The 14,955-nt window shown below is 36.8% G+C and overlaps 1 long non-coding RNA gene across 1 annotated transcript; it reads right to left on the bottom strand.

Annotated features, from left to right (window-relative positions):
* Positions 1 to 238: 238 nt before the first annotated feature.
* On the bottom strand, positions 239 to 12,419 carry LOC138164056 (uncharacterized). Its single transcript, XR_011168980.1, has 5 exons — positions 12,300 to 12,419; positions 10,018 to 10,158; positions 5,335 to 5,442; positions 1,522 to 1,633; positions 239 to 326 (listed from the first exon to the last, which is right to left on the bottom strand). It is a non-coding gene; the product is annotated as an uncharacterized lncRNA (long non-coding RNA).
* Positions 12,420 to 14,955: the final 2,536 nt, after the last annotated feature.

Raw genomic sequence — 14,955 nt, 5'->3', positions numbered from 1 at the left:
TAGAAACTCAATTTTCAAAAAACAAAAACAAAAAGAGTACATAGCTAATAAGATACCTAGTTAAACTGTTCATTCTGACCTCCCTCGTAGTTATTCTAATGTTGTGTCTGATCATTTTCAAACCAAACAAAAATAGTGACATACTGAATATTTATCCACACAGAAATTATTATTTCTGAAAAATTGTTCCTTCTGTCCTTTAGAATAAAAATTCTACGCGAGTAATTCTTCTGCCCACCTTGCTGTGCTGCTTCGGGCTCTCATGTTCTTTTTCTGATACAGCTCTGAACTTCTTCCCATCTTCTCTCAGCTTCTTGTAGTTGAACCTTGAGGTTTTAAAAGAAAGAAGAAAGAGCAGAAAAGCCTTTGGCATACTACACATTATATGGCAAATCATCTCTCTCTACTTATGTTGCCAAAACCATTTTTTCCCGTAATTTCCTTCCTAAAACTGCAAATTTGCAAGGCCTGGTAATGATGCATGAACAAAGATTAACACATTAGTGGTTATTTCAAACATATAAATTCCCAAACTTTTGGACCCCAAGATTCCTATTATACTAACTGATCTAATAGGTGTACCTTATTTTCATCACCTCTTTTAGGATAGGCCTGTACCTTTACTGACAAATCTTACATCATAAGCATCCAAAAGTTCAAGCAAAGTGACATTGTATTAATAAATATTTGTCAACAGTGACTTAAGTATAAAGAAGACCAAAGGAACTAGAACCTTAATGTTATTCATCCACCTGGTACATTCCAACAAAGGTAATTGACTATAAAAACCATAAATAATGCTTTAACACCACCAGCAAGATCAATGTGAAATAAAAGCTAGCCAAAAGTTATTCTTTTTTCTCCCTAGCATAGAAAAATATTAAAATTTTAATATTTTAAATTTAAATTTAAAATATTAAAAACTGAGAAAAGTTTATATTCTGTCCCCTACATTCAGTTTATTTTTCTGCCAATTTAATTAACCCTCAAGTCTTCTGAGATTATCAAGAGGTGATGACTATTTGTTGCAACAGTCTACTTATCTTTTTAATAGCCACCTTGAAAAAGCAACTATTTCATTTCTTACAGATAAAAAAGTCACTACAAATATGTTAAAACCACAACAAATCAATAATAGTAAGCACTTCTAGAGTACTACAAGGTCTGAAAAGCATTTTTATACATATGATCTCATTTCATCCTTAAACAGCTGTCATTCCTATTATACTGAGTAGAAAACTAAGACTCATGAGGATTGATCATAAGGTATGCATTAGAAACACTGTTTGAACACCCAAGTCCAGCACTGTTCAAGACACCATACGGTCATTTTTATGTTAGCACTGTCATTTCCTTGTGGCCATGCCACTTCAAACAGAACAGAAATTCTATTAAGACTCAAGCTACATTCTTTGAAGCTATATTTTACATTTCGGTTACCATTCACTGTCATGCTCATGTAAAATTATCAGGTTTACACAAGGGCTTAGCATATCTCTGAAAAATGTGTGAGTAAATCACCTTCAATTGAGTAACTGCTATCTCAGCATTCTTCTTTTGACTTTCCTCCTACTGCAACTTTCCTGTTTTCTCTTTTAGTTCATTCACCAACCTAGCACAATCCTGGAGGTACCTGTTCAATTCAGAAGACTGCCTGAATATAAGAACTGGATTAATGAAATTTACAAAACAAGCACATGAAATAAGCAAAACTTCTGATATTCTTAAGCTGATATTAAAAAAATTAACTCCCAGTTCTCTCTTTCTTTCTTTCTGGGTTTTTTTTTTTTTTTTGCTTTTTGGAGGGAGGAAGGCTGGGTAACTGGGGTTAAGTGACTTCCTTAAGGTCACACAGCTAGTAAGTATTACAGTTTTATTTTTCTATCATCTCTAAATGTAGGTATTAAAAAGACTTGGTAAGAGTTCATTACTCTTCTTAAAAACCAACTAAAAATTATCGCTACTGTAAAAGGAAGTCAATGTCAGATATAATATTTAAAAATAATCTAAGGTTTATTTTTACATCATGAACAAATTTAAAATACTATTCATCTTAGCAGTCTCTATTACTCCTTCAAAAGAGAAGACATAAGAGCATCCTTTAAAATTTATTCATTTGAAACTTTACAGTAACTAGAATCTTGTCTTATATCAGTTAGAACTTCAACACAAAGTTGATTTTTTTTAAAGTCCATGTTAATCTGAACATGGTATCTTTCACATCTGAGTATAACACTGGTAACCTTCCTTTCAAAGGTTTAAAGAGACTTCAGTCTGATCTATTCCCACTTTACGTGAAGTTTGTAATTATAATTTTTTTTAAATGTGGAATGAGGGTTTACTATTCTATTTAACAAAGGAGCATAGGATACATGGAATGTGAGTAGATGTAGTCTAATAAAAGTAAACTAACTAGTTCAATGACTAGGTCTAGTCACTCACTTTGAGGATCTATTGATCCTGGAGGGGACAGGGAATAGAGGAGTTCAATGAACTGGGGGAAGCATGGAGGAGGGGAGATTTACATGACGAGACCTGAACTTTAGGAAAATCACATTGACAACTGAATGAAGGATAAATCAGAGTGAAGAGAAACTAGAGGCAGATAGGCCCACCTGCAGGTTGAGAATCTAATCATAAGATGATGAGGGCAGTGTCAGAAGAGGAAATATTTCTGAAAGACATTGAAAAGGTGAAATGAATAGGCCTTGACAACAGATTGGATGGAGGAGTGGGGGAGAGAGGAAGATAATGAGCAGCCCAGGAGGACACCTGGGTTATAAGCATTAGGGAGAGGGAGGACAGTATTGCTCTCTATAAGATAAAGAGGAATAAGATATAAGATAAAAGGAAGAGAGGGTTTACAGTGAAAGATAACGAGTTCTGGTTTTGGACATGTCACTGGACATCCAGTCTTCAGAAAGGTAGTTAAAGATGTGAGAATGGAAGTCAGTAGGGTGGTTAGGGTTGGATAAGCTGAATGAGAATCTTCATCATAGAGATGTTATCAATGAATTAAAAGGAACTGATGAAATCCCAAAGTAAATTAGCATAAAAAGAGAAAAGGACTCAGGACAGAACCCAGTAGGACACCTAAGGTTAGAAGGTGGAATCTGGATAAGGATCCAACAAAGACAGTCTGGGGCAGAAAGTAATGGGAATGTAAATTTGAAGATCTTCCCTGCCCCTAGGCTAAAGTACACCTGGAGCCTGGGGTGGGAGGCTTGTTTTTCGGTAGGTTGGCCTTGTGATTGGCCAGTGAGCTTTGTTTTGGGGCTCACTTTGAGAAGTGTTCTGTGATTTGATCTGGATTCTGAGAAGCCGTTGTCCAGAGCCCCCCGGCTTTGAAAAACCCAGATGTTGATTGGGTATGGATGTAATGGTTGGACAGTTTGGAAATCTGTCTACTTGATCTGTTTCTTTGACTTGATAATTATGTCTGTGTATTCTGAAGTTTGGGGTGCTGACCTTTTTCCCCTGAACTAGGTAAACGATATATGTTTGACTGATTAAAGTAAGCTTGTTAACCCATTTTGAGTTGCTTTCCTTTATCAAAGCAAATCTAAGAACCTGTGTGCGCAGCCACCCTGGGGACGCTGGGGAGTTTGCTGCTACACAGGCAAGAAGAGAATTGGGAGAGAGTGATAACCCAAAAACTCAGGAGAGAAGACTATCAAGAAGCCTGTGTCCAAATCCACAGAAAAGTCAAAAAGAATGAGCATTGAGAAAGACCACTTAGGCAATGAAGAGATCATTTGTAAATGTAGAGAGAAGTTTTGATTAAATGATGAGGCTAGAAGACTAATTAGAAGGATTTATTAAGAGTGATAAGGAAAAAAGTGGAAGAACCTTTTATAGACATCTTTCTCAAGGAGTTTAGCCACAAAATGCAGAAGAGATATAGGACAATAGTTGGCTGAGATAGAAAGACCCAAGTAAAGGATTTCTAAAGATAAAGAACACATGGGCATATTTGTAGGCAGTAGGGAAGAGGCTAGTAGACAGAAAGAGCTTGAAGTGAAGTAAAAGACTGGGGATGAAAGAGGGGGATATCTGCAGTTGGGAGACATGATGCAGGTAGAAGAGTTTGTCTTAGTAAAGAGTAAGGTTACTTCTTCATGTTTCCTCCTCACCTTTATGTACTGACTTCCCTGACTTCTTTTAAGTCCTAACTAAAATTCCATCTACTATTGGAAGCTTTCCCCAACCCTTCTTAATTCTACTGCCTATGCTCTTTTTTTTTTTTAAAGCAATCGGGGTTAAGTAACTTGCTCAAGGTTACACGGCCAGTTATTATTTCTGGGTGTGGTGCTGAGCATCCGAGCCCGGATTTGATCCAGGTCATCCCGACCCTGGAGCCGGTGCTCTTACTCGCTGAGCCACCTGGCCGCCCCTAAGCAATCAGGGTTAAGTAACTTGCTCAAGGTTACACGGCCAGCTATTTCTGGGTGTGGTGCTGAGCATCCGAGCCCGGATTTGATCCAGGTCATCCCAACACTGGAGCTGGTGCTCTTACTTGCTGAGCCACCTGGCCGCCCCTAAGCAATCGGGGTTAAGTAACTTGCTCAAGGTTACACGGCCAGGTGTTTCTGGGTGGGTGCTAAGTGTCTGAGCCCGGGATTCGATCTCCAGGTCATCCCGACCCTGGAGCCGGCGCTCTCACTCGCTGAGCCACTGGCCGCCCCCACTGCCTATGCTCTTTCCATGATTTCCTATGCGTCGCTTGTTTGTCTCTCATTTACCTGTTTTCTCCGTTAGATTTGTCGCTCCTTGAAAGCTGCGACTATATTTTGCTCCTTTTCATATTCCCAATGTCTATCCTACTGCCTGGCATACAACATGTGCTTAATAAATGCTTACTAACAAACTAGATGATACAGAGTTCTTTCAACATTGAAAATATTAGCAGCCAAGAAAGATAATAAGTACCAAAAAACAAAATGTCAAATGCAAAAAAACACAAGTACCACAAAGTAAAAACTAAAGCTTGAAATTAAAAAAAAAAACATATAAACATATATTAAGACCAGGAAGTTTTCAAAGTTTTTCTGCAGTTTAAACAGTTAATCTTCAAAAAGGAGACAGAATTAGACCTGTGCAAATATTGGTTTTTCTTAGTGTAAAGGATTAACTAAATTACTGTTCTCATTAGAGGTTCAACATTGCAGAGATTTTCAAAATAGAATCAGCAACAGAAATGAAACAATAAGCATAAGCAGTTTCCATCACCAATCAGCAAATGCATTTTAATGATTAATGAAAAAAGCATTAATACTAATTTTTCCCACACAGACACAAATAGTTTTAACTAAACAGTCTTCTAGGCCAACGTACTTGCTTTCGATTTGGTTAGTGGTGTTGCTAACAGCGTCTCTCAGAATACCAATTTTCCTGCTTCAAGTGGGTAATTTCTGCTTCCATTTGCTCACGGACTTTCTGAAACTATAAATAAAATTATTTTTTGTTTTAAATTACCTGTAAACAAATGGAAAAACACAAAAACTAATTCATAGGAACTATATCACAACAACAAAATGGCATCAAAAAATAAAACTTGAGAGCTCATTTCATATAAATCAGTGTCAAAAGAAGTTAAACAGTCAAAGGTTTCAATATGGAATGTAAAATTACAGTAAAGTGAACAATACAAATTAAATAGATCCTGATACACTCATCTCAATGTCATGTTACATTATAGAAAAAAAAGGTACCCTGACAGATCACATACAAAAAGCAACAGTAAAAACAGATAAGTATGTTAATTACGTTACACTTTAAAAGTACCACAGGTTGTGAAATAGTATCAAATACAACTAATGACAGAGCAATTACATACTCAATGGGAAGACAAACCCAAACAATGGGAGAAATAAAAAACAAAACCATTACGTCTAGGAATTGACAATGTACTCCTTTCAAAAACAGGAAAATCTAACAAACATTTAAACAAGAAAGAAGGTAAGGACCTATATCAAATTTTAGATTTAGGTATGCTAGTTCTCTGGTGATAACCTAAAGGGAAATGAAAGGATTATAATTATTTTTCAGGTAGGCATATCACCTTTACAAAAAAACCTCATAAACAAATAAAGAAAAACAGGACATTTAAACAATCCTTTACTGACTATAATGTCATCAAAAGTATAATCAGTGAAGTTTCTCTGCAGAAAGAAGTAAAATTTAAATGGAGAGTAAAGGGGGCAGAGCCAAGAGTCAGAGTAAAAGGAAGAACTTGCTTGAGCTCCTATTCCAACCACCTCCAATACCTATTAAAAAAAAGACTCTAAACAAATTTTAGAGCCACAGAACCCACAAAGAGAACAAAGAGAAACAAATCCCCCATTGAGGGCAGCCCGGAAGTCTGATAGGAATGGTCTATATTGCACTGAGCTGGGAGCCGAGCACAGTCCTGAGTGAATTGTAAGGGTCCAGACCTGGGGCAGCCCCAACCAGCAGCCAGACCAACCAGATCAGACTTCAGGAGAATGAATCACCCGCAGCTCTGGCAGTCTCTAGACTTCTCAACCCATAAACTCCAAAGAAAGTAAAGGTCAGTAGGGAACTGTGTTGGAACTGGGTGAGAGAAGAGCATGGTCCAGCCCCCCCACCAGGGTGGCAGAGATATTGGAGGCATGGCTGCTGCAGCTGCTCCTGCCTGGCTGCCTCTGGAAATCCTGGCTTGCAGATCATAGGGGGACCAAGCCACCATTCAGAGGGTAAACACTCTTGCTTTGACCTGCCTGGATCTGGGTCTAGTCTTGGGTGGTGGTCCTGGGGTGAAGAATGCCTGTGTGCCAGAGCTTGTAGTGGCTGTAGAGAGGGCGCCCTCCTCATAGCTCTGACAACAACTGTAAAAACCCCAGCAATTTGGGACACAGCTCTCTCCACTCTGGAAGCAGAGTTCTACCATGGCAAAGAGCTCAAAAGTCAAGTAATTGGCTGGCAAGATGAGCAAACAGAGGAAGCGCAATAAGACTATAGAATCTTTTTGGGGGACAAAAAGGATCAAAACATGGAACCAGAAGAAGACAACAAAGTCAAAACTCCATCATCAAAAGCTTCCAAGAAAAATATGAATTGGTCACAGGCCATGCAGGAGCTCAAGAAGGATTTTGAAAACCAAGTAAGGGAAGTGGAGGAAAAACTGGGACAAGAAATGAGAATGATGAAAGAAAATCATGAAAAGCCAGTAAAAAGCCTGACTGAAGAAAATAACACCTTAAAACACAGATTACCTCAAATGGCAAAAGAGGCCCAAAAGACCAATGAGGAGAAGAATGTTTTAAAAAGATGAATTGGCCACATGGAAAAGGAATTTCAAAAACTCACTGAAGAGAATCATCCCTTCAAAATTAGACTTGAGCAAATGGAAGCTAATGACTTTATGAGAAATCAAGACACTATAATACAGATCTAAACAAATAAAAAATAGAAGGCAATGGGAAACATCTCATTGGAAAAACCACTGACCTAGAAAAGATACAGGAGAGATCATTTAAAAATCACTGGAGTACCTGAAAACCATGATCAAAAAAAGAGCCTAGAAATCATCCTTCAAGAAATTCTCAAGGAAAACTGCCCTAATATTCTAGAACCAGAGGGCAAAACAGAAATTGAGAGAATTCACTGATCCCCTCTTGAAAAATATCCCAAAAAGAAAACTCCTAGGAATATCATAGCCAGATTCCAGAGCTCCCAGGTCAAGGAGAAAATATTACAAGCAGCCAGGAAGAAACAATTTGAGTATTATGGAAACACAATGAAGATAACACAAGATCTAGCAGCTTTAAGAGATTGAAAGGCTTGGAATATGATATTTTGGAGGTCAAAGGAGCTAGGATAAAAAGCAAGAATCACCCACCCAGAAAACTGAGTATAATGCTTCAGGGGAAAATAATAGACATTCAATGAAACAGAGGACTTTCAAGCATTGTTGATGAAAAAACCAGAGTTGAACAAAAAACTTGACTTTCAAATACAAGAAGCATGAGAAAGTAAACAGGAAAAAGAAATCATAAGGAATTTATTAAAGTTGAACTATTTGCATTCCTACATGGAAAAATTATAATTCATGAAACTTTTCTCAGTATGAGGAGAGTTGAAGGGAATATAAATGTATTGTATATGTGTATGTATGTATATGTATGTATTTATAGATATGTATACATATATGTATGTATAGGAGGGTATATGTGTGTATAAATATGTGAGTGCATGTATATGTGTGTACATGTATACATAGAGAGAGGATGCAGGATGAGGTGAATATGAAAGGATGATATCTAAAAAATAAAATTAAGAGGTGAGAGGAATATATTAGGAGAAGGAGAAAGGGAGAGGAAGAACAGGGTAAATTATCTCATATAAAAGAGGCAAGAGACAACTGTTACAATGGAGGGGAAGAGCAGGAAGTTGAAAGGGAATGGGTGAATCTTACTCTCATTAAATTTGGCTTAAGGAGGGAATAACATACACACTCAATTGGGTATCATACCCTACAGGAAAGGAGTGGGGAAAGGGATAAGAGGGAGGATAATAGAAGGGAGCGCAGCTTGGGAGAGAGGGCAGACAGAAGTAAACACTTTTGAAAAGGGATAGGGTCAAAGGAAAAAACAGAATAAGTGGGGGGCGGGATAGGATGGAGGAAAATATAGTTAGTCTTTCACAATATAACTACTATGGAAACATTTTGCATAACTAGACATGTACAACCTATATTGAATTGCTTGCCTTCCCAATGGGGGTGGGTGAGGAGGGAAGAAGGGAAAGAATCTGGAAATCAAATGTTAAAAAAAATTTTTTTTTACATGCAACTGGGAAATAAGATATACTGGGGTATAGAAATTCATCTTGTCCTTCTAGAAAGTTAGAGGGGACAGGGGAGAATATAAGAGAAAAAAGATTGGGGAAAGAGGTATTCAGTAGGCTTGCTATCTTGGGGTGTGGGGTCAGGGAAAGATGGGGAGAAAAACTAACTCAAAATCTTGCGGAAATGAATGTTGAAAACTAAAAATAAATAAATAAAATGAAAAATAAATAAATGGAGAGTAAATAATTTCAACCCGAAAAATGTGAGTTAAAGATGGACTCAGAGTCTGGAGGACCTGAGTTCAAATCCGGCCTCAGACACTTGACACACTTACTAGCCCTGTGATTTTGGGCAAGTTACTTAACCCCAATTGCCCTCCAAAAAGCAAAAAAAAAAACAAACAAAAAAAACAAAGATGGACTCAGTGTACAGAATGCAGCATATTTTTTATCTTTTTTTCCCTCCAGAACACTACTTGCCGAAATTTTTCTACATGACTTCCTATCTGTTAATGGGTTTTGTGTCTTTTGTCTTCCTGATGGATGTGGGAAAAGAGGGAAGAGGGGAGAGGGGAGGTAAGCTCTGGAATGGAAAATAAAATTGAATAAAATAAATTTTTTAAAGAATGAGTTAAAAAGAAAACCATAGAAACAAAAGATAATTTCAAGCAAAAAAAGAGGTAGGGGGCATTGGGGAAAGGGGGGAGGTGGTAAAAAGAGGGGGAGATGGTGAAGGGAAAAGAGGGGGACAAAGATTTACTCTATTCTTCAAAGCAAAAAAAAATGTAACATTTTGAAAAGAAACAGGAAATTAATGTTCAAATGAATCTTTCCAACACTCCAAATTATATTTTTCCAATTTAGCCAGTATACATAATAGGGAAAAAAACAAAGGAGTCAGTCAGCTAGAGGGAAAGTAGATAGAGAAAAAGGTCTTGAGTCAGGAAGACTAAAGTTCAAATCCAGCCTTAGACACTAACTAGCTATGTGACCCTGGAAAAGTCACTTAACCTCTGCCTCAGTTTCCTAAAAACGGTGAAATGAGAATAATAAAAGCACCTCAGAGGGCTTTTGTGAAGGTCTAATGGAATATTTATAATAAATACCTCTTTGAAACCCTTTCCACAAGACCATGGAAGAGTGCACAACGAATATTCCAACGGGAATTCAGGTTTAGTCTCATTTGAATTCCAAACAATGCAAACATACCTTCATCTGCATCTGTTGAGCCTCTTGATACCCAACATGTATTTTGTTCTGTAAAACTTTAAGTTCTTTTTCTTGAGTACCAATTTGTTCCTTCATCCTTGTTATAACCATGTTACTTCTGTCTTTCTCTGTCATTATCTCCTAAAATTGTAAATCAAGAAAGGAAATGGAATTTTTTTCAACTAAAAGCAAAAAAAGAATCATAGTACTTTTAAAATCTTAAATTTAAGTGAAGCAATCAAATCCTGAAATGTTTAAAATACTGGCAGCAGTCAACACAATGGCTTTTACCTATGTATGTTATCAACTACCCTCCATGTAACTTCTACTGACTCATTTTTCAATTATATTCTGTAGCTCATGAGAGGGGTGAAGAACTCTTTCTATATTCAGGATGGACTAATAAGATCATTTTAAATCTAAACAATTATCTTCCCGATTTCTAGAATAGGAAAGAGAGAGATAGGCCTCAGAACCAGGTTGATGTCCTGCTCCTGACCCATCATGGCTGGGTGAAATTAGGAATGTCACTGAACCTTTAGGCTGCTCTCTAGGACTATAAATTACAGAGAAGTTGTTGGCCCACATGATAGAAGGAATTTGCTCTTCGGGGAGCTTCCTATACCAATGAATTAGCAGGCTCATTCTTTTCCCTTTCCCACCTGATATTTCACCTAATATTTTCTCAAATATATGTCCCTAAATACAAAATTACACATGGACTAAAGGCATTTTGTTCAAAAGGCACTAAAACTTGTTTACCTGCACATAAATGTAAATAAAACACAAATACAATTCAAGGACACTAGTTCAATTTACTCAAAGTCTACAATGAACATCTTTCAACTAAAACCATCCTGCAGAAAAAAGGCATGTGACAGCATGATCTCTTCTTACCTACTTAAAATAAATCTTTTTTTGATAATCAAGCCCATTTTTTTCTTACTTTTGACTTAAGGTACAGCATCAGATGGTTCACTGAACAATGAGTTTAGTTATTCACTGTTTGATTCATCCTACATCTAACTAAAAAGGAATGGAAAATTTAGACATTTCTCTAAAACTCTTTCCTAAGGCACAAATTAACCTGGGTGTCATGGACCAGTTTAGTTTCATTTTAAAAGATATAGCTTTATGTTCTCGTTTTAAACTAAAGCTTTTTAATTTTGTTTCATTTAAATTGGACTTCATTATCACAATGACCAATATTGGCCCCAAAGAAAAGATAAAAAACTTTAAGCTCTCTTAAGCCAGAACTGCACAACTTGGCAGTAGATAGAGGCCAAAATTAAAATAGGCTAAACTTCTTCCAGCCCCAGATAGGTTAGACTAGAGACAGAATGATGATAGTTGGTTGCTGCAGGTCACATGACAAACTAGAGTGAGCAGTGGCAACCCTACATTTTTCATAGGCCCCCAAAATTCTTTGGTGGACCACAAGACGCCCGTGGCCCATATGTTGTACAGGCCTTCCTTAAAATTAAGGGCTTTTCTCCTTTTTTGAGGAGGGGAGAGAAGAGGTGGAAGACTACAGGAATGGAGCATCAACAAAGAATGTCAGATTTGGTTGGCATATTAAGCAGTTTTGCTAAAATGCCTTTTTTCCTTTTTTCTATACTTTGTCATAAAGAATAGCTCTCGGGGAGGAGGCAGAGAATATACAGAAAAATTAAGATGATGCAAAAATAAAAAGATATCAATAAAGTCAAATAAACATATAAATTGACCTTTAATTACTATAGTAAAATATTTGCCAAAAAAACCCCTACATACAAATCTTTTAACTGTTATTCCTTAATCGATTTTGTGAGCTAAGGTAAAAAAAAAAAAAGGTTAAAAGTATTCTGACATTTCTCTCAAGAAGCTGATTTGAACAAATGGGAATTCTATTATTCCACTAAAAAAACCAATTACACATCAAATTCCAGTAAGATAAATGCCAATGATATGTCCATATTCTTCTGTTGTATTAAAAAACCATCTAAAAATATAGAAATTAATTTTATTTAAATAAAAAATAAGCTGAGAACACCATGAAACCAATCAAAAACCAAAATATACTAACAATATCATTAACCCAGTATGTACTAACAATATCATTAAACCCAAAGAAGAGTTAATAAATTTATAAAAGAAAACGTTCCCTTTGTTTAGCGAAGCTCTCATTAGACAAAATAAATAAAACTCAGAACCACTGCCTAATTCTTAGAAAAGGGTTCCTTTATCACCTATTCTGAGCCTCTCTTGAAGATACTGCAGTACTTACAGTAGAATTACTTTACCTGAGCTAACTGCTTACACTGATCCTTTGCAATAACAGCATCTTCTTTCACAGCAGCAAGTAACTTCTCTTTTTCTTGAAGGTGATGTACAACTGCAGCTACTTCAACTTTACTAGACTAGAATGAAAGAAATCAAGCCAAAGCCAATAATCGTGATTTGTTAAAGAGTTCCTACAGATAGTTACCCCTAATATGAGCAATAGTGAAAAGTCTCTTCTTATCTCAGAAGTTGACAAATGATACAGAAGGAGTATGTGGCTCAGAAATGTATCTCCATAGTCAACTGGATATAATGGAAAATCAAATCAGGATACATCTTACAATCAATAATTCCTACACCAAAAAACTTTAAAAGCTATGCTTAAACCAAAATAGTTGCCGATTTCCTCATTCTTAAAAAAGGGAATGTTTGCCAAATAAAAACAAGGTCCTTATCAACAGCATTAAAAAACCAAATTGACTAGCACCAATCAGTAGTTTTCACTAAGTCAAAAGACTGGATAGCAAATCAGGAGGGAAACAAAACCTACTACTGTATAACAACAGTGACCAAAAAAAAGAATGATGCTATGCATTTCATTTCTAAGAGTGAATATAATGATGTGGCCTTACTCCTTACCAGGACTAAACACCTCTACTTGTGTAGTGTGAGCCCATTCTTCCTCCCCCTATGTCATCTCCTCTCTATCACTTATTTTCAATCTCTCCTTGTCTACTGGTTCTTTCTCTCCTGCCTATAAACATGATCACGTCTCTCCTATCTTGAAAAAAAACCTGCAATTCATCTTTCCATTCCCACGATCATCCTCTATCTCTTCTGCCCTTTGTAGCTAAACTTCTCAAAAACATCATCTACAAAAGGTGCTCCCACTTTCTCTCCTTAAAAAAAAGGGTGGGGGGTGCGGCCAGGTAGCACAGTGAGTAAGAACAGTGTCGGGATGACCTGGAGATCATATCCCGGGCTCAGACACTCAGCACCACACCCAGAAATAACTGGCTGTGTAACCTTGAGCAAGTTACTTAACCCCGATTGCTTTAAAAAAAAAAGCCTTATACTAATTTTTCCCCCTCAGACACAGATAGTTTTAACTAAACAGTCTTCTAGGCTAACATACTTGCTTTCAGCTTTGTTACTGGTGTTACTGACAGCATCTCTCAGAATACAATTTTCCTATTTCAAGTGGGTAATTTCTTCTTCCATTTGCTCAAAACTTTCTGAAACTATAAATAAAATTAAGTTTTATTTTAAGTTACCTGTAAGCAAATGGAAAAACATGAAAACTACTTCATAGAAACTATATTTAAACACAAAATGGCATCAAAAAATAAAACTTTGGAGCTCATTTCATACAAATTAGCATTAAAAAAGTTTAAAAAATCAAAGGTTTCAATACAGAATATAAAACAACAGTAAAGTGAATAACACAAATTAAATAGATCCTGATATACTGATCTCAATGTCATGCTATATTACAGAAAAAAAAAAGTCACCCAAACAGATCACATATAAAAAGCAACAGTAAAAAGAGATAAGTATATTAATTACATTCTACTTAAAAAGTACCACAGGTTGTGACATAATATCAAATCCACTTAATGACAGAGTAATTAGATGGGAAAACAAACCTAAACAATGGGAGAAATAAAAAACAAAACCCTTATAACTGGGAATTGTCAATGTACTTCTTCCAAACATAGGAAAATCTAACAAACATTTACACAAGAAAGAAGGTAAGGACCTAAATCATTTAGTTATGCTAGTTCTCTGGTGACAACCTAAAGGGAAGTGAAAGGATTATAATTATTTTTCAGATAAGTATATCACCTTTCCAAAAAAATCATAAACAAATGAAGAAAAACAGGACTATTAAACAAACCTTAAATGACTATAATGTCATCAAAAGTATAATCGAAGTGTCTCAGCAGAAAGAAGTCAAATTTAAATGGAGAGTAAAGGGAGCAGAGCAAGATGGCAGAGTAAAAACAGGAACTTGCTTGAGCCCCTGCTCCAACCACCTCCAATACCTATTTTAAAAAATGACTCTAAAATTTTAGAGCTATAGAACCCACAAAGAGAAATCTCCCACTGAAGGCAGCCCCGCCAACCAACAGGAAGGGTCTATCTCACTGAGCTGGGAGCTCTGACAACTATGAAAACCCCAGACATTTCAGACACAGCTCTCTCCACTCTGGAAGCAGAGTTCTACCATGGCAAAGAGCTCAAAAGTAAAGTAACTGGTTGTCAAGATGAGGAAACAGAGGAAGTACAATCAGAAAACAGAATCTTTTTTGGGGAACCAAAAGGATCAAAATTTGGAACTAGAAGAAGACAACAAAGTCAAAACCCCGTCATCAAAAGCTTTTAAGAAAAATATGGGTGGTGGAATCAAGATGGTGGAGTAGAAGCAGGATGTCCAAGCTACTCTGGCTTCCACATTCCCCAATCCATGTAAAAAGGGGACTCTAAATAAACTTTGGAGCTGCAGAACCCACAAAATGACACAGAGAAGCTAACCTCCCATTGAGAACAGCTTGGCAGGCCAGCAGGAATCGGCCAGTGCAGCACTCTGGGAGCCGAGCCCAGCCCCATTCTGAGGCTTTAGCCCCAGGGAGGGCCTGACCAGCCGCTGGCCAGAGGGATTCTAGATCAGCAGCA

This window comes from Petaurus breviceps, unplaced genomic scaffold (assembly GCF_028583685.1).
Source record: "Petaurus breviceps papuanus isolate PSGF00001 unplaced genomic scaffold, PetGlider_PUasm1.0 189, whole genome shotgun sequence".
Lineage (NCBI taxonomy): Eukaryota > Metazoa > Chordata > Mammalia > Diprotodontia > Petauridae > Petaurus > Petaurus breviceps.
This window is presented reverse-complemented; position numbering and strand designations above follow the sequence as displayed.